The 20,054-nt window shown below is 37.2% G+C and overlaps 1 long non-coding RNA gene across 3 annotated transcripts; it reads left to right on the forward strand.

The window, feature by feature from the left end:
- The first annotated feature begins 1,631 nt into the window (after positions 1-1,631).
- LOC148673486 (uncharacterized) lies at positions 1,632-18,428 on the forward strand. Of its 3 annotated transcripts, none has more exons than XR_015936035.1 (4): positions 1,632-1,705; positions 13,326-13,391; positions 16,646-16,858; positions 17,860-18,428. It is a non-coding gene; the product is annotated as an uncharacterized LOC148673486 (long non-coding RNA). The 3 variants fall into 3 exon arrangements; XR_015936034.1 differs by having other exon boundaries at positions 1,636-1,877; XR_015936036.1 differs by lacking the exon at positions 13,326-13,391 and having other exon boundaries at positions 1,637-1,877.
- The last annotated feature ends 1,626 nt before the right edge of the window (positions 18,429-20,054 follow it).

Consider the following 20,054-nt stretch of genomic DNA (forward strand, 5'->3'; position numbering starts at 1 on the left):
TACTTTGACAAGCCACGCGGTTAGTTGAATCCCTTCTGTGGAAAGTGTTAGAGGTTCACTGATTTCAGATTGATACACTTTTATCTGTAAGATGCCTTTTTTGGGTAGCAAATTTCAAACAAAGATGCAATCACGAAGACAAGGGAGCTTTCAGAGAGACACAGGGATAATGTTGTAGAACTGCAGTGATCACGGGAAGGGTATAAAGAACTCACCCTGCATAGATCAGGTTGTTCCTGTGACATCGCTAGGTGAATACTTTTGCAAATATATATGAATTCCTCATAAGTGAGGGTGTCATTTCCTCTGCTGGGCACGTTAATGGCAAGTTAATGTCAAGTTAATGTCAAAATTAAAATATTAAGTTTCGATCCTTTTAAATTTCATCGTTCCATCCTTTCAATTAGAATCTAACTGAACTAGAAATTGAAACAATTTTGTTGCTGTGTTAAAACTTTTTAATGCCACATTTGTTGTAGATTATTTTTCTTTTTATATTTAAACAGAGCAGAATAAAATCAACTAGGACTCTAAACAATTTCCATAAAAGCACTCCTAAATAGATGTATGTTTTTGTAGGCTCTCCTTCCTCACCTCAACAATAGCTCTTGCTGCCTCTAAATAAAGAAGATTTGAAATAGAAGTTGGTTATCCAGACACTGCCAGTACCAGATTCTAATTTTAATCAATTTTAAAGGTTTGATTTTTACTGAGTGATTTTGAATCAAATTATTCTGAGTTAAACATTTTGTATTATAAGCCTCTGATATCCAATTTATTTTGAAAAAGTAAACTTAATTTCTTTCATCTCAAGTGTCATGACCTGTTTACATGGACTCACTCAGCTGGAGTAACCACAGAGCATGAACAACATGATACGTTTCATATGATTCTCCTCAGCAGATTAGGAAATATCCAAAAATAGAAATTCTCAAACACTGCTTTATTTTACTGATATAAATGTCAACACAATATTCACAAAACTGTTCTATGTTGAAGTGTAGATATTCTATATAAATTAAAGGTTGAGCAATGTTCCTTTTACCTCAAAGGCAATCAGTTCAATAATAACTATTCATTTATTACCTACTTTTCTTCCACTCTCCCAAATCCATACAAAAATCAAATGCTTTTCGTTTTTATTTTTTTATCACTTTTTTTGTCACTAAAAAAACAGATTTTTTTAACTACAATGTAATGTCAGTGATGGCCGTTAATCATAGCCGAGCACAACGTTTGCCATAGCTTCAACCAGGCCATTAGTGATGGGGATGCACAGTGTCACAGTCTCGCCCTTCAAAAGTTTAGAGATGTAGATGAAATGTAGAAATAAGTGACCAACTTCCTCCTATCTCTCTTCTCCTATCTAGGTTAAACTCCTCCCCCTAGAATATTCCACTACAAAGCAAAAAAGATTTCTATAAAATAATAATCACAATTCTGATATACACCTTTCTCCAGGGAATACACAATTAAACAATGAACATATTATTTATTATTAACAAAAATAAAATATTATACTCCTTTTATATACAGAAATATTTTAAAGAAAATACTACCCCTCTTAACGATATGTTCTTACAAATCGATCCACGAATGCTCATCCCTGGACCAGGCACTACTAAGCAGCCCTTGTTGCCATGCCAGGGTTTGGGTCTTAGAGGTTGCGGGAGAAACCATTTTGCTGGTGAGAAATCAAAACAAGGTATTTGTTTGAAATGCGTAAGTTAAACACCAAGTATGTTCATTTCACTTCTAAAACAAAGAAAACGGTTGTTAGGTTTGAGTTAATGTTTAATTTTGACCATACGTGAAGAACCTTACTTTACTCTGTGTCTGCACCCACAGAGCAAGCAAAGCTATCCCCGGAATTCCAGGTAAAGTTTGTTTACATTTGAAACCAGATTTATCGCCTGTGTTTAGATAGTAAAATGTTAACATATGTGTATGTGTGTGTACATGTGCATACCTCACGAGTGCCTGGTGATCTGGAAACGGAGTCTTCAGTCACACACAGAATTAAAGATTGCCAGGTATTAAAAAAAAGTTGTACCTGTTTCTAAGGCAATTTGTATCTTGATATTACTTATTTTTAGGGTCTTAACCCAGAGGTGCTTTCCTGTAATTTTGCTATTTTCTGAAATAGCCAAAGCACAACAATTAAAACAGATTAAGGTTACATTACATAAAAAATACATTTCCTTTTGTCACCAATAGGCATTTACACTATAGGAATGAAAACAGTTAATTGAAAGTTCATTGTTACTTTAGTGGTGGTTAAAGTGGAAACAGTCACTGCCAGTGAAGAACCTGACTTGATACAATCCATATAACTGTGGTTTCCACTGACTGCCAATAATTCATAATTGACTGGAAAAAAACAATTGTTAACTGTTGTTCTTTTTACAGCCTCAGTTACAATGAATATTTTTGCCTTACATTTAAATTGAAATAAAAATATGTAATTAAATTAAAGTCTTTTGAAAATGAATGTTTTGCTTAGGCAAAAGGGATTCACCAATTGCAAACAACTTGACCATTTATAATAGCACCATTTGACTTTTTCTGTCTAAGACAGAGCCTTTGACTCATTGGCCATATTGTACACTGTGCTGTACACAGTCCCATGTTACCTACAGCAGAATGTCAGGATCATATTGAAGACAGATATGACTGCCACTCACTGATGATACTGCAAGCACACAGGTACCCTGTAAACAGGGTGCTGTTGTGTAGCAGACCAAGGATACTCTGGCCGACTCATGCCCACAGTACCTAGCAGCCCATGGCCGTTTGAATGCCCCTGTTAAAGGAATCCTGGTCACTGTCGCCTAATGACATGGCACAGGCTCAGATTTGCTATTTATGGACTATAGAACTCAGGCTGTGCTTCAGATGAGAGCCTTTACTGGTTGAGCCAATCTGCAGCCTCAGTGATTGCTTTTTTAACCTTTTCACTTTCATTCCACTCTACGCCTTAGTGCTCTGTTATTTCTATATCCATTTATATCTTGTATCCATCTATCTAACCTGGCTCTCAGTTTAAACTTCAGTTATTTTTAAATTTAATGCAAATTAATCATGCCACTGACACATTAATGTCTTACTCTTCCTTCTAAATACTGAAGGAAATGTTCAAAGGTTTTGCACACCATAAAAATAGCTGAGCTAATTATGAAATAACCTTCTTCATTGCATAATTTAGGAATATATTGCATTTTTTATGTAATACAGAGACTTGCGTTTTTTTATTTTTACAAAAACAAACTTGTTCCACTATAATTTATTCACAGTTTATATTGATTTATATTAGGGGTTGAAGCAGAAGGGCGATTTAAAGAACTCCACTATGGGCAGCTTTTATTTTCATGAATCTTTTCATTTTTAAAATAAGTGGTAAGTTGCTTCTATGAATGTAGAGCATCAAAAAACAGATGCCACACGTGAGATAGTTGTAATCGCAGAATATAAATGCTACACATCCTGAATTGTGTGGATAAAATTAGAAGCTGGTGATTGCATTCAAATACTACAGATAGCTCAATCACTAAACAAGAGTGAAGATTTGGACCAAAATATTGTACTGCAAAGAAGAAATGGAACTACTGTCAATTTTGTAGCTCAAAATTGTAAAATGTATAAATTGTTTTATTTATTAACTTATCTGACAAAATCGTTATTTATTTTCCATTGGCTTTACCATTCATCTGCTGCAGTTTTTTTTCAGTATCAGTGTTAAAGGTGAATTTTAATTATTTTAATTGTATTTGTTTTTATTTTCAGAAATTATGTATTATATATTCAGTTTAAAAATCACTCACTGAGTCTCTTTCAGGCATATGATCCAATGCATTTGCATATGAGAGAAACTACAGATAAATGTGGTGATGCAAATTTTATTATCATTCAATACATTAAATTTTCACAATAAAATTGGAATCAGGGTAAATTGTACCTACCCCAATTATTTTCAGGTACATAGAATCATTTTTAAAACTGATTTTACTTACTCCTTCACATCTCAAGAGGTGGCACCCTCTCCAACTTTCCAACAACAACTCTGGTATGTTTGGACAATACAATAGTGTAGAATTCCAGCATCTACACCGTAAAACGAATTAATTTGACACTGACTAAAAACACCTTTACAGGATTTCTTTGTCAGCTACCCGTCACTAAAGAGTCAAATGGCAATTGGTGTACTTATGTATTATATAGTATAATAGGACTTAAAGAGTTAAGAATAGAACATGTGTTTCATAAAATTATCATGTAGCATAAACAAAAGGAGAATAAGCTGTACTAACAAATTAAACTTTTGAGAGGTGACCTCTTGTTGTTGGGCACAGACCTGTGCTTGTAGAAAAAAAGCTGAACAGCAGTGTTAAACAGGGTCCCAGTAGGTTTAGAATTTTAGTATTTTTTGAGGAAGTTAGGGAACACTCCAGATCAAGATGAAAAACTAAGTAAATGCACATGAGAGCTATAGCAGAGCATGTCTTCCATTAGCAATGGCAGTTTTATAGGTGACTGCAGTGCTCTGGAAGAATGCCAGCTGTTCAACACATTCTAATAATTAAGGCCCTGTGCAGATATATATTGGAATGATGTCTAGATTCTAATAGACCACAGCACTTCAAAAGTATTCTGAACTTCGGAATCTCCTAAGGACAACACCATGTGTCCAGCACTGCAGGTCTGGTTAGGAAACTGAAAGGAGAGACATTAATCGAAAAAGTAAGGGAAAGGTAGAAGTTGTCAATGAAAATAATATATTTTTTAAAATTTTTGTAGAGAAATATTCTTCTCATAATGTTTGCTTTCGAATATTTCCGTCTACAGTAGAATCTGCCACAGTTAATTATACTGATTAACATGCAACAAATCAGTCCATCAGTTACTTAGTGTTTTAATCACAACAGGAAGGATAATCAGATTATGTCAATTGTATTAGAAGATATTAAAAAAATACATTATTCCAATAAAAAATATTAATTATAGTAGTAATTATTTCTGCCATACACACATTATTTTTGTTCAGATGGAGGTGTTATCATGGTTTTTGTGGACAATATTTTGGAGCTAAAAAAACTTTCATTCCTTGACAGCTGCTTACAATTTGTTTGATCTCTTATCTTACTTTTATTGCTATTACCCTCAGAACATCTTGGGAAGGATGAAGACTGCTCTCCTTCAAAATAATGAGGACTGTCATAGCCATCCATCATTTATTCACCTCTGGGTTCAGGGGTTCACTTGTATGTGACAGACAGAGGAAACCCTGGCTAATTCAAAACCACATAGGAATGGTAGTCCCTTGCCAATCACATACTACTGTTCTGGGTATGTGATTCAACGCTGTGATTCAGAATCTGGTCTCTAGGATTTCAGCCTGCATTCCCAACAAGTGTTGTATAGGTTGAGCTGATACATTATTAGCTACGACCTGATAATAACCTCTGAAGACGTTTTTTTCTTCCATTTAATTTTTTTTTGCCGTAATTAGCTTCTTTCATTTACAATAAAAATGTTGGTATCTCATTTCAAGTTCGTTTTCTAATCCACAGCTTACATTGAGTAACAACTCAATTTCAGGTGGGCATGAGCTTTTAAGACCTAGGATATAAACTTCATTTGAATTGATAAACATTTAACATCCATCCATTTTCAATAACTGCTTATTACAATATAAGTTTAGGTGTATCAGGATATACCCTGGACAGAATGTCAGTACATCACAGGCTGCACACACCCCCAAATTCACTCACACTTCATAGTCAAAATGAAAGGCTCTATTGGCTAGATATAAACCCAAGATCCAAGATATAACGTAACACCACTAACTGTCATGCCACTGTACCACCTGAACAATTAGTGGTTTTATACAGATCTGATTCATATATATTAGCATAATGCACAATCTTTGTCCATATTTGTGAGGAGTCTCTGGACTGGAGCTATTTGTTTAGTTTCTCTAAACACTTTTTTGTCCATTTCTAATACAAGTGCTTTCAATTTTTTATTTGTCTTTGTCTTAATAAAGCAAACTGAAAGATTTTAAATTGCTTTTAATTCCGTGACATTGCTGGATATACTTAAGCACAGTGTAAACAAAATGTTTTCTTTTAACAGTATTTCTTTTACAAGGCCTGTTATCAACAGATGAACATTGTACAGCAGTTACACCGAATGTAGGCTTGTGGAAGGTTCACTAAGGTCAACAGTGTCTCTGTTGAAAGTCCTTCACCCTTTACCTTTGAAATCCTCTTTTTATGGTTCTCCAGCTCTGTCTCTATTTCTGGACCTTGTCACTTTAGTTCCTCTCTAATCATTACATACAAGCAGTCCTCGGCAGAACGCAGATGACCGTAGAAGACACAGAAGTATTTACAGATGCATGACAGAAAATCTTTGTTTACCCCTAGAGAGAGAATTATGTCAAAACTTGGTGAATGGGTGGAAATTAAATACAGGTTGTGTTTCATTCACAGGAAAATCCTCTTGACAGTGGGGAAAAATGTTATAAAATGGTGAACTAATAGGAAACTATACTGTTATGACGGCTGTCCTGCGATGTCTCTCAGCTAGAATTTGCCTTGAGTCACATTCTCACAAGAGCTCAGTTTTCCAGGGCTTGCTGCTCTGAATGGATCTCCTTTTGGTGATCCTTCTTAATTAAAAATTATCCAGTTCATTGTTCAATTCCTGTATCTCTATTTAATGCAGAGAAAGAGCTTTGATGGTGCTTCTTCATTATTCATTATTTCACCCCATCCCATTTGCAGTACTGCTTCCTGATCTCTGGTCCATTAGACAGATACCTCAGTGGCTTTTCCATGCGGCCATCTCACCCAGGAATGCTAAGCCCGTTTGCACCCCTGTCCTTGGTTCTTGACACCAGGATTCCTCTCCAAAGTCGAATACCCATTCTCCCTCGGGGCTCGGCAACAGGGTTCCGATCCAAGGCTGAGATACCCAAGCATCCTCCTTTTTTGCTCTCCGAAGCTGAGGCTGCCTGATTCCTGCTGATAGGCTGATTGACAGGGGTTCAGATCCCCAGGCTCATCACTGATCACCCTTGCTTGTTGCCACTGAAGCAGTCTGCCCTGTCTCTGGCTCAGGATTTCACTTCAGTTTGCACTGCAGCACTTTTTTTCCCAATTTGCCCTTTTTTCCGGACACTATTCTGCACTGCAGTTTTTTGTTCTACTGTGCAAGGTGGCTGCTGGCCTCCGCCCTGCAACCTTTGACTCCTTTGCTGACCTCCTTCTCCTGCAGTTCCATCCCACGTTCAGGAGGCAGCTTCCATCAGCCAGGACCCTAGGGCTCTCCCCATGCAGCCATTTTTTCCCCCTCTTCCTATCAGTCCTGCTCTTCTTCTGTAGTCCTGCCCCAGCAATGTGGTTTCTTTCTTGGACTGCCCTCTTTCCTGCTGCCTTTGGACTTCTCTTTGAGACAGCTACTTCTCCAGACTTAGGGCTCTTCTCTATTCTTCAACACTTTCTCTTGGGCTGTCTGGGTTACTTTTCTTTTTCTTTTTTTCCTGGCCTCCTTCAAGCACCCCAGGAGAGCCTTCCGTTTCTTCCTAGGGAGCCAGGAATCCTGTTTTCGCTTGAATGTCTGATGAGCATCACTCGGTCAGCCTGAACTCCCCAAGGATTCCTAGTTCTTGGCTCTGACTGGGACTGCCCCCTATAGCTGTGCTGACCCAGGGCTCTGGGAATTGAGAGGGGACTGAGGACAGGTCCATTGCCTCCCGTCCATTGCAGATGTCTCCTTCAGTTGGTCCAGAGGGAACCTGAATATCCAAGCCTGGCGCCTCTGTCAGAGAGTTGAACCTGGGAGACCGAGATAACAGTGCACACCTGGCCTGGTTGTGGAGGGAACCCCCCCGTAAGGGTGTACACCTTGAGTCACCAAGGCGGACCTTTGTTTCAGTTTTCCCTCCCCTCCTCTCAGTTAAATCTAAGGGGCAAAGCACAGCTGTGCTCTGAGAAGGTTCCTTCTTTTTCTTTATCCTGTCCAGTGTATAGGCCTGTTGGTTTGCCATCCTGCATCTCTGGCTACTTACAAGGCTGTGTCCTTGGCTGTTCCAGACCAGTGTAGCCCCTCTCTTTCTGGGGACTTGGCAGCTGGTCCTGACCCGAAGCCGAGGGTCTCGGATTCCAGTTGGTGTGCTGGGATGAGCAGTTTAATTTAGTGCCGGTGCTTTGCCATGCAATCCCGTCTCTTTACTCACCAGGGATGCAGAAAGCCATTATCTCTCAGACTGACGCACATCACCTTGTTTTCTTTCAACATTAAGTTATAATATATTTGTTAATATAAAAATATTAACAATATTATAATATTTTAATTTTTAAAAGATTATTTTCCATTTTTAATGTTTATTACATTTTGAGTATTGCCTCCATGAGATGGTGTGGGACCCAGAATAATGTAAGTCTATTTCCCTTTGCAGCTTGGATGCTGACACATCTCCCCACACCAACCTCTTAAGACATACGCAATGTCTTGATTCAGGATTGTATGAAACTAGAATCTGTAGTTTGTGGGGTATATGAGCAGCTATAGAGGAAGTCTTTTAAAAATCAATTGGATGCTGCCAAATTATTTAATAGCAAGGATAATAAACATTTAATTTAATAAACACCTATTGTATTTTAAAAATCAAAACCTTATAGCAACAAAATTGATTCTTAAAATACATTAGGTGTTTATTAAATTAACTCGCTGTCTAGTATTCTCACCATTAAAGAGACCGAAGACCAGTTTTTCTGTTATTTCAGTGACTTTGTGCAAGTTTTTCTGCTTATTACTTTTCTGGGTGCCATATTATATTTAATCATTATATTTAATGTGTATCGATACAAGGAACAATTTGTTTTCTTTTCCTTTGTTGAATTCCATTATGTATACTTCTTGATTTTCTATTGTATAGATTGAGCTTAAAAAAATGAAAAAAATTAACTTGACAGTGTTCAGCAGATGTAACACTTTGCTGACTGGAGTATTGTTGTTTTGTACTCTAAATTTGTAACATAATACATAAATGATAAAATCAGGGCAATTTTACAGCAATCATTTTGACCTTATTTGTCATTTAAAATAGTACTTTCAGGACATGTTGTTGATTTTATAGTTTTAAATTAACATAAACAGCACAAATAAACAATCAATTTGAAAGTCTATATCAGTTTAATAATGGACTCACTCAGGTGTAGCTAACTGATCTTTAAAATACAAAATTTCAGCACCCTGCCTTTAAGGCACTTACCCGAATTGCACCACACAAAAAAAACGATAATTTCTAAATGGCAGGGACTAGTCTTCCTAACAACAGAATGAAACAATGCTACCCTTTGAAATGAAAATGAGAAAATGATGTATGGTCATAGTGTCAAAGAGTTTGAACCCAAGGAATGTTATGGATAGTGTATGCTTTATTGATTTCATTAGTAAGGGTAGACAATCATTTCATGCAGATAATACTAAATCTGAAGGCCAATAAAATAGTGTAGCGTTGAATCATAAAGATTTAAAAAAAAGCTTTAGTAAAGCAAATTTTCGATTTACCAGGCAGAAATATTTTGTAGAATTCTCCTGAATATGTGAACATCACAGAGTCGTTTACCTATTTGTTGGGGCAACCTTAAGCAAATTTACTTATTAAAGTTACATGAAAATTGAGCTCAGCAAGCATGTAAAATCAATCAAGAAGTTCAGTTAGAGCTATATTTACTTAGAAATGTAAATTTACTTATTGTAAGCCACTAGTTCAATTATTTGCCAAAATAAATGAGGACATGTAAAACCAATATTATTTGGAGACTGTTTAATGAATACATTATTTGTTAACTGAAAACAGGTATTACCTGTTTGTAAACTCATCTGATATTTAATCAGCTCTGCCTGGAACATAATAAACACATCCTTTAATGATATAGAGAGATAAAGACTATAGACCTACATAAGAGATTTTTGCGTTTTTAGACATTTTGTAATTAACTTTGACAATACATGATCTTCTTCAGTAAAATAAAACAATTTTAATAAAAATTTTACTGAAATAAACATCTTTCAAAATATTTCGGGACTCTTGAGTGCCTCATCCAATGTATGTGTTGAGATAGGTCTTAGGAACAGCTTATGCATGTCACAATCGTTGCTCCTCCTCTTAAGGGCACTCCAGCCCTTCCTCGTTCTGTTCCATTCCCCACACCTGTTTCTTATTCCAGCCCCTCTTTAGTTCCACCTTTAAAGCCAGACACAGGCGTTTGCCCGGGGCTTCTCATTGAATTCCGTTTCGTGAGAGCCCGGGGTCCTGCTGCGTCTGGCTCCGTTATGGTTTTAGTTTCCTGTTCCTGATTCCTTGTTCCCCTGGACACCTGCTCACCTTGGACGCGCCCCCCTGTCTCCTGACCGACTCCTGCATGATATTTTTCCCTATTGTTTCTTCACCTTTCGGATCGTGTCGTCCGCATAGGGCCCGGAAAGAACTGTTTCCTGACAATGCAACCCACAGTAAATCTATGCTGAGCGACTCTGTCTTCAGCTAGTATTCCTTAAGATAGTGATGAAATGGCAAAGCAGTTCTCCAGTTGAACTATGTACAGATCGCAGAGGGTCACCATATGTTTGCTTAAATACCACTCATACAGCTGAATGGCTTCATCAAGGGCAAAGTGGTGTAGTTAGAAGAGCCATTGTTTGTGCAGGTACATTTAAACTCTACTACTGTATCTTTTTTTAAATCAAAGTGAATATTGGCAATTCAATCTTGGAGAAAACTATGTATTTTGCTCCACTTGGCAAGTGCAAGAATCAAGCATTGAGAATGTTTGAATAAAAATATAAAAAAAACATTATTGTGAATTGCATACCATCAAATTAGCTAGACAAAACATTCATGCAACACAAAGGAAGATTTAATTGCTGAAATGCATGAAACATTATACACTGATATTTGGATGTCGGATTTTTTAAAGTTAGGGATGGATAGTTACATGAATACGTTTTTACTGACTCTCTTTGTGTTTTTTATTTTGGCTTTAATAAACTAAAAAAAATATTGTGTCTTATCTTGGTACTTAATTTTCAAATACAAAAATAGGTGGTTGAAACATTGGTAGGCAAGGACTGTTTTTTAATCTGATGCCTTCAGTAATAGGGAGGTCAGTGCAGGGACTGGAGTAACAGTGTATCGAGAGAAAAGCAAAGATCAGTTTAGGACAGCCAAGAGAGAGTTAGAATAGTGTAGGGAAGAGGGTACCAGGGCTTGGACTAGCAGTTGTGTGGACTAACTGGTAAAGAAAAGGTAGGATTCATGCACAAAATCATGGTGGAAGCATGCCAGGGAAGAAAATGGAGGAGTCAAGTGAAACAGAAATAGAGATCCACAGAAGAAAATGTAGAAGAGAGGAAACTGAAGTCAGTGTTTGAGATCTCGAGCTTAGTATGGTGGACCATGGCAGAGATGTAGGAGTAGTATCAGAGTAAGGGACAGGAAGGCTTGTCCATCATTAGTAATGGGAATAGATTAAAGTATACTAGGAATGTGAGAATACAGAAAGAACTACAGAGGGCCTGTGGGATCCCTGAGGGACACCAAAGGTGAAAAAGTAAAAAAACAGACATGGAAGTCTTACCAAGAAACTGGAGGAGAACCATATGAGAGCAGTACCAGAAATCAAGGTCAGCAACTGTTAAAAGGACAATAAAGGTGATCCATATTGTCAATGGTGTCAGACAGAAGGATTAGGATAGGTCTGAAGCAGATAGTTTGATTGAAGAGGGCAGAGAACATGCTTGAGGTTTTTAGAAAGGAAGGAAGAAGAGATGCAAGGTTCTGAAGAGTAGGATTTTTAAGTAGGGGCATACTGACAGCACATTTAAAAACTATTGGAAAACAGCCTGAGAGAAGAGAGGTGTTAAAGGGGAACTTTAACACTCTTTTTATATTTCAGGGTTAGAAGGAATTCACATTGATGAGTGCACTATAAAACCACAATAAAATTAAAATCTACACAGTAACTTGTAAAACCTCCAATTTACATAAAAAATAGACAATTTCCAGGTATGCACAGCGCAATATTCTGCGATTCAGAATGAGGGAAAAAAAACTTCCAGTGATGTGATGCAGCCTTATTACACAACCTTGCACAACCTGTACGTATTCGTTCGTACATCACAGTAAATTAGTAATTACAGTGACTATTGAGCAGGAAGGGGCATGTAGCAAATTATGGGAATTCTTGCTCTCACCCATGGCAACTTACAGTACTTTCACCAAATTCGTAATTTTGTGCTTAATTTGAAGTTTGTAAAGTTTTTCTGTAAAGTCAATTAATTTATTTTGTTACCGACATTTAATAACCGGTCTGAGAAATTTAGACTGCAGTTCTCCTTTAAAGAGGAAATGTAGGGAAGGATTAAAGGATGTCAGCCTGGCAGAGGTGAAGTAAGCTTGATTTTGGGGCAAGGAGACGGGCCAGAGAGAATCTTTTGGGAAAGTAGTTGAAGGTGGGGTGTTAAGTGAGGGAGGAGATGAATTGTTAAGTGGTTGTACTGTAGATGTCAGAGATTTTGGAAGAGAAAAAGAAGGCAAAATTTCACAGGATTTCACAAGACAGGGGAAAGGCTGAGGAGAGATAGAAGAACTTGAAAGGATTGTGCAAAGAAGGCTGAAAATTGGAATGGTTGGCACAGGAAAGTGCTGAAGAAAAGGATTAAAGAAGAGAGCAGTTAGAGGTCCATTGTAGAGGGCAATATAGATCTCTTTCATTTTACTTCAGCTCAGTGCTGAAACATTTAGTTTTAATGAATCAACTATGAAGTCATTTAAACTTACTGAAGATTTTTCATTAGGCTGAAAACCAAAGGAGCAGTATGAATTTTTCATTACTTTTCCAAAGAAATCAATTTTGCATCCTTTGACAGGAACTAGGTGTGACATTACTCTTAGAGTACGTAGGCACTAAACACTGTAATAAAACAGCTTTTATAGAACCAAGAATTAACTACCTGGGTCTCTCTGTGATAAACAGAAATCAACAGCATTCAAAAGAGATATAAATTCAACAAAGAAAACCAAATCCATTCTTTAAAATAAAATACCCTCTTCATGAGAAATGTTATTTAAATTGCTGCTAAACTGGAGAGAACATTACTCCATGTCCCAAATAAATACATCAGAAGAAGGGTTTCTGCGTGGTGGGTACCACCAAAAGGAAATCGTTATTTCCACAAATAAAAGAACACAGCCCTTTCTTCTAAACTTAAATTCAGTCCCTTCAGATTTTAATTATGGTTTTCTGTCTCTCAAGGAGAACGCCCAAAGTGCTGAAAACCTGGCAGCACCCACTCTCTGTAATGCTGCATCATAATGAGAGGTACAGTAGAGAGAATAAAGTATCTTGGCTGAACTTCTGATTGACTGACCTGGTCTCTTGGTCAATCCATTCACCTTTTATCTTGCTACTTTAATAATGGATTTGAACTGAGTAGTGATCAGAATGCTCAGTGGCCATGCAATAACCCATATAGATATCTTTAATGCTCTTGGGGTGTGATGTGATATTGTACAGTGACATTACTACACTGGGTTCTCAACAGAATACTAATCTCATGGGTTAAGTCATAATTTTTTCACGTGGTATAACTGAGGCTTGTCTGGACTAAAGGGCCAGAAGGCATACCGTAGACAGCATTAGAGTCTAAACCTCTGTATTATTATAATGTGGTCACTATCCAAGTCTACTGCAGTTAGTCAGTCAAGACCTCAAAAAATCCTCCTTATGCCCTCTAGTGAAGTGGCTTTAAGTACTTTTGAGGACACAGAATCTGACAAGCCTAAATCCACTTGATCCCGACCATAACCACCACAGTGCTTTTTTGTGCATAGGCGCATTCATGAGGGCCAGAGTCGTACACCCTAAAGGACCGTGAACTGTTGCAAAAGGGTGAAAATGGGGGATGACTTGCCATCATCCGAATGGAGAACAATTGGTCAGGTGTCAGTCTATCTGTCAGTCTATTCATCAAAAGGAAAAAGAAACGGACATGTCTGACAAACCAATCATGGAACTTATAAAGCATAGTACTTCGTTGTGAGTTTCAGAATTCAGAGACACTTTGTATTTTGATGACCAATAAGCAGCTTAAATGCCTGGCTATTTATTGTGAGGAAATGTACAAGGAAGTGTAGTTACAACTAAAAGAAGAGGTAGGTTTTCATGTTTTTTTGAAGACACAAGCACCAAATGACCATTTTGGCCAGCTTATCACTTTTGCTTTTCACATTTTGAGTGAATAGTCCTTATCCCACCAGGATCTTAGATCTACATGGTAGTCTCCTGTTGATGAAAACCACCCTGAAAAGGTCCTCTTCCTTTTCAGTTGCTCTTCACTTGGATCTGTTCATACAAGCCACTATATTTTCTAATCAACTCATAATTCTATCTTCATTATTTACCAGACACAAGAGCATTACAATTTGCTCCATAACACCCAGTTTCTAACATTCTCCATCTTAAGGATCACTTTATGGCTTGCCTAAGACCCATCTGTGAAAAGCACTGCTATTGCACTGTATCAATGACAATCACACTGTCACACAAATTAGTTGCATTTGAAAACCAGGGGTAGTGATGTCACAGTACCATGATCATTATATGGTATACAGTGCATTATGGGCTTTTAAAATTTACATTTAAAGAACAAGTGTGCTTTCAAAATCTTTCACACATAACCAGTACCTTATATCATTTATCAAATTATTAGCAAGACAGTTGTATGTCTAACACTGTTTTCCAACTTCCTTAAATATGCACTTACATAACATTAGCACTAAAAATATTACCTGATACTATCATTTTGTTGTATCTGGCATTCTGACCACTAGTGAACATGAATTTTTAGAATATAGTTGTTTTTGTTCACCCTTCTATTGGTAATTTAAGAAGCTATCCTGCTCAAATGTTCAACAGCGTTGGGAATTTAACTCACAGAACCAGAACCCTTAGATCTATCAACTACTCCACGCTGCTGTCGACTAAATTCAAGATTAGATTACACACCCATTTAGACTTTACAGTACAACATACAGCCAACACACTTAAAGATCTAGGGAAATTTGTAAATTTATTTTAAAATCAGTTCATTATTGGGCCTTATTTCTAACAAAATGTATTTATTTCAATGTTTAAAATTCAAACACTAAAAAGTGATTCTCTTATGAATATAAATATAGTAATAAGTGGCAGTTTTTTATGTACTGTAGTCAAAACTGTAAAGTACAATATTTTATTTTCCACTTAAAATTATAACATTACCAAAAGTACGCGAATGAAAATAAGTCACCAGGCTATGTTATTTGCTTACTCGCTTCCTGAGCCAAGAATCACACCCAATCAGCTCTTATAAGAAGCCAGGGTATCAGCTTCATCAGAATTACTAGGAAGTTAGTTCCTGAAACCCATAATGCTTTGTGTGTGAACAAAAAAAGTACCTCCTGGATTGACTCGTAGTTTCCACTTTGGTTTGTGCTTCACAGTTGGATGTGAAGGGTTGACTTTGTCAGTGCTTCTGAGGATTCTGAATAGTTGAATCAAGTTCTCAGGTAGTTGTTTCTGTTCAAGACTAAAAAGTAATTTCCAGTCATAGCCAGAAACCCCAACAGAATGTGTTTTAAAGCTTGTGCACAAATAGTGCTGAAAATTGGATATGTAGCACAGTCCAATTTGCATCGTAATGATGAGGTAACCCCATTTCTTTCATAGGAATCTATTTTGGAGGATAAAGTGGCTTTTAAACCTAAGAGACATTTCAATCAGTGAGCTTGACATTCCTGGGTCTATTGAGGGATGAGAGACCATTAGTTCAAAAAGTTCTAAAAGGGGCTTTTCTATGTATTTCAGTTTTCACAGTCAAACAGGCTTAGACAGATGAATAAAAGGTCCACAGACAACCTTCTCTTGATTGTATTTCATTCACCCCCAACAGCACCACTCTCTTACTTCATATACCTCATCTTTATTCAAATGACTTTTGTGACACTACATATCACTACTGGGGTTACAGTGCGGAGGCAGGCATCTTTAATAGGTCTCGGGGTACAAACATTCGAACAAAAATGTAAGGTTAAAAAAACAACAGTGCTTTTTTATATACAAGGTGTGTAAATAAAATTTTAAATTCCAAAACAAAATTCAAACAAATCCCAAGCTTCTTTGTGCTGTAACTAGACCTTCTATTCCCTTTAAACCTCTCCACAAACAACCAGGGTTGCCATAATATTAAACAGCATAAAAAACCCAAAGGTCTTTCTGGACTCTGCCCCCTGGTATTTAAACAGTCCTCCAGTGCTTCGGTTGGTTAATTGATGGAGGATGGCAGGTCATTCCCCACAGTGTGCTGGGAAATGTGGCTCTGACAAGATCCTCCATCTTGTATTTCACATACAAATAAATATAAAAAAACAACTTGTTGAAATGGGAGTTTCACATCCAAAAGGTTGATTGATTTACAGCTTGTAATTTCTGTCCAAATGAAGCCCTTTAAATATTTCAAATTTGTATAAAGAATGTATAAAGGATGTAGGAAAATAATTTCCTCTTTTTTTACCACCACTGTTTCACATTAAAAGGCACTGATGAAAACAACAGGATTATACCCTGGACTCAACAGAACCATCAGCCAAAACTGAGATGAGGTAGCTTGCCACCCGAACTTCCTCATGATTGGCAGATCTTGACTGAAATAAAATCTGTGTTCTCGCTTACCTACTGTCGATGGCCAATTGGACAATATTAGAGCTGCGATCATGTCCTTGGGAAAATGCTGTCAACACTCTCTCACGGTAAGTGAAATCAGAAAAGGTTCAGTTGGAAGGTGAGGAATCGAGGAACTGGAAATCAACTTACTTGATTTAAAAGACGGGTTATTTTTATATTCAATGATGAAAAACATTGAGAGGCACAAACAGGAACAAAGGGATTGCAGGTCAGAACAATAAAGGAGCAGAGGACTGTAGTTCTCTGTTTTGAATTCCATTGTGGCCTGTCTTGTTGGACCTTCCCTGCACATACTGTAGCTCCTATACATTTTACACCAATCAAGATCATAGATTACCTGGACCTGGAGCATGGCTCAGTCCATTACCAAGAATAATTGTAATTTGCTTTCTGCATCACCACGATGATAATAATAGAAACCTTTATTTAACCAGATAAATCAATTGAGGCTCTCATTTATAATGATGAGATTCATCAACAATGAAGCAGCTATAGTGCAAGTTTTCAGGGGAAAAATGAAAAAAACAAAACAGAATGCTCTCCCCAATGAAAAGATGACCTATAGATTTCTAGAGAAATGTCACAAATGGAGGATCATTTTTGAAAGGGCCAACACATTACAATATGTAGACTGACAGTTTGATGATGTTTTTGTTGCTCATTAGAGCATTGAATTCACAAGCCAACTATTTGCTTATATCTACTTACAAGTTACCAATAATTTGCTAATTAGTTTTCTTGCAGCGTGATATTAAACATCAGTACCTTTAATCAATTAGTTAGCTACTACAAAAGGTTATTCAAATCTCCTAGAATATGCAAACATACGTATCATATTTTTTCACAACCTGTAGTTCTCTAACAACCATACATATCACCATTTAAAAGATAAAATAAACATTTGACAGCTTGACATGATATAAATACACTTCTACTGTTAATTAAATCAGGAAAAGAAAACACAAAGCCAATGCTGACAGATAAGTTCAACAAAGTTTTAGGAATTAAAAAAAATGTAGCTGTATATTAAAACACAATCTGTCAATGATTTCTCTGTCTTTGCAAGGGACAGAAGCCAGGACAGTCCTCCTGTCAGCTGTTGCAGAATGATTGCATGTGCTCCACTTCCTCTGCAGTGCTGTCAGCTGGGATTTTAATGGCAGCTCCTCTCTTGTTTCTGGTGCTGGCTAGTGTCATGGCCAGTTTTGTTCTGCTTCACCACTAGGAGTCCTGCAACATTTCCATTACTGGTGTGATGGTCCTCTTGGCCAACACTGATAGCATTGGCCTTCTCCATTACAATGGAGCTTGTATTGGCCTTTTACAGTATGTAGCAGCTAAACCTGTGATAGCAGAGGTATCTCCAAAGAGCTCCTTTTAATGTGAACTATCCTGTGTTGTGTGACTTAAGGACACTTAACTGCCCTTTTGTTATTTATAGTTCATTTTAATCTTTTCATTGTTCTACTCATATTTTCTAGTAGTACCTCATCATTGGTCTGCAACACTGTTCCTGTTCACTGTCATGATATATGACTAAATCACTACAGTATGTCTTTCATCAAGTGCTTTCATCAAATTCCCCCTATTAGGTGCTGGATATGGGTAATTAAATGACGGTTGTCACATGCAGTATAGCTTCTTGTCTTACTTTGTAGGAGAAAATACAATTGTCAGCAACTTTGTCACTACAGTTACACCTTTCCAAGAGACCAATCTTGCCACTTAGAACAGACTGTGATGGGGAAGATCTTGTCTAGGATGTATCCTGCCTTGTTCCTATTGTTTGATGGGATAGGCTCCGGCTCCCAGGCAATCCTACATTGGACAAAACTTTTAGAAAATGGATGGATGGTTACAGACATTCTCATGAACAGAAAAAGGCCCTTCAATTTAGAACAACAGTTTGTCTTGATTGCGGCTTCCCCAAGATTAACGTAAAACATGGTGTTACTGCAGAACAAGTAGTGTGTAGCCGCAGGTGATTTTAACTGCATAATGAACAGCACACTTCACAGTTTGTCAACGACACCTCTTTGGAACTGTAAATCAGGGGTGACCAGCTCAGATCATGGCAAGCAATACTGCCAGATATGGAAAATATAATGCTTGCTTTCTTATGAAATAAGAATAAGACACTTTTGTGGCAAGGTTTGAAAGTGGATTGTACAACCTAGACAGCATGCTGAGAATGCCCCTGCTTCAGCTGCAGTCACAGGGGATGCCATCAAACCAACCATTCAGTGAAATTTAATCTCTTATGCGTTCATGTACAAAAGATCACAACAATACAACACAAAAAACGTTGCAAGTTTGATCTGATTGTCTACAGTACACGAAGCTACATAAACAAACTCAAAGAAGTAAATCACACGTTTGCACCTACTGTATACCAATGCAAACCTCAGTCTAGTATATACGAATCATACCAAAATACGATTTGTTGCTAAGCAGAAACTCTGATTACTATGGTAATAAAGCTCCTAGACAGCTTGTTGTTAAAAAGGAACCAGGCTGAGTAGTCTATCACAGTACTTAGAACTCTGGAAGGAGCAAATACTTACAACCCCCTGGTAATGAATTACAGTGCCTTGCAAACGAATTCTATCCTTTCCTGTGATGTCCCATTTTGTGAAATTATAATTTGATGCTTATGCATTTTATATTCAAAACCTGAATTCTTCTACTGAAGACTTCTGAGGGTTTGACAAGTGTCAACAAAAACTAAAGAAAAAAAAAAGAAATATGATGATTTCCTAAATATGTATATGCTTGAACTCAATATTTAATGGAAGCATCTTTGGCAGCAGTAACAGTAGCAAGTCCTTTGGGTAAGTCGCTGCCAACAATGCATACTGGCTGTGTGCAATGTTTGCCCATTCTTTTGGCAGATTTGCTCAAGCTCTTTTAATATCTTTGTGGGTTGCTTATGGACAGAAGTTTTTAAGTCCTTCCACACATTCTCAATAGGAATCAGGACTTTGACTGGGCCACTCAAGGACATTCACTTTCTTATTCTAAATCCACTCCAGTGTAGCTTTGGTTTTGTGCTTTGTCTCATTGTTATGCTTAAAGGTGAATTTTTGTCCCATTCTTAGGTCTAAAGTAGGACCTTTTTCCATCAGTCTTACATATTTTTTTTCCTTTCCTAGTTTATTCAGTTTCGAGGGACATCCTGATCTAGGCAGTGTCTGGGTGTCTTGTACATCTTAAAGATTGACTTCACTATATCAAAAAAGTCTCAAAGTTATGAGACTTTAA

This window comes from Lepisosteus platostomus, chromosome 4 (genome assembly GCF_059453375.1).
Source record: "Lepisosteus platostomus isolate fLepPlt1 chromosome 4, fLepPlt1.hap1, whole genome shotgun sequence".
Classification (NCBI taxonomy): domain Eukaryota; kingdom Metazoa; phylum Chordata; class Actinopteri; order Semionotiformes; family Lepisosteidae; genus Lepisosteus; species Lepisosteus platostomus.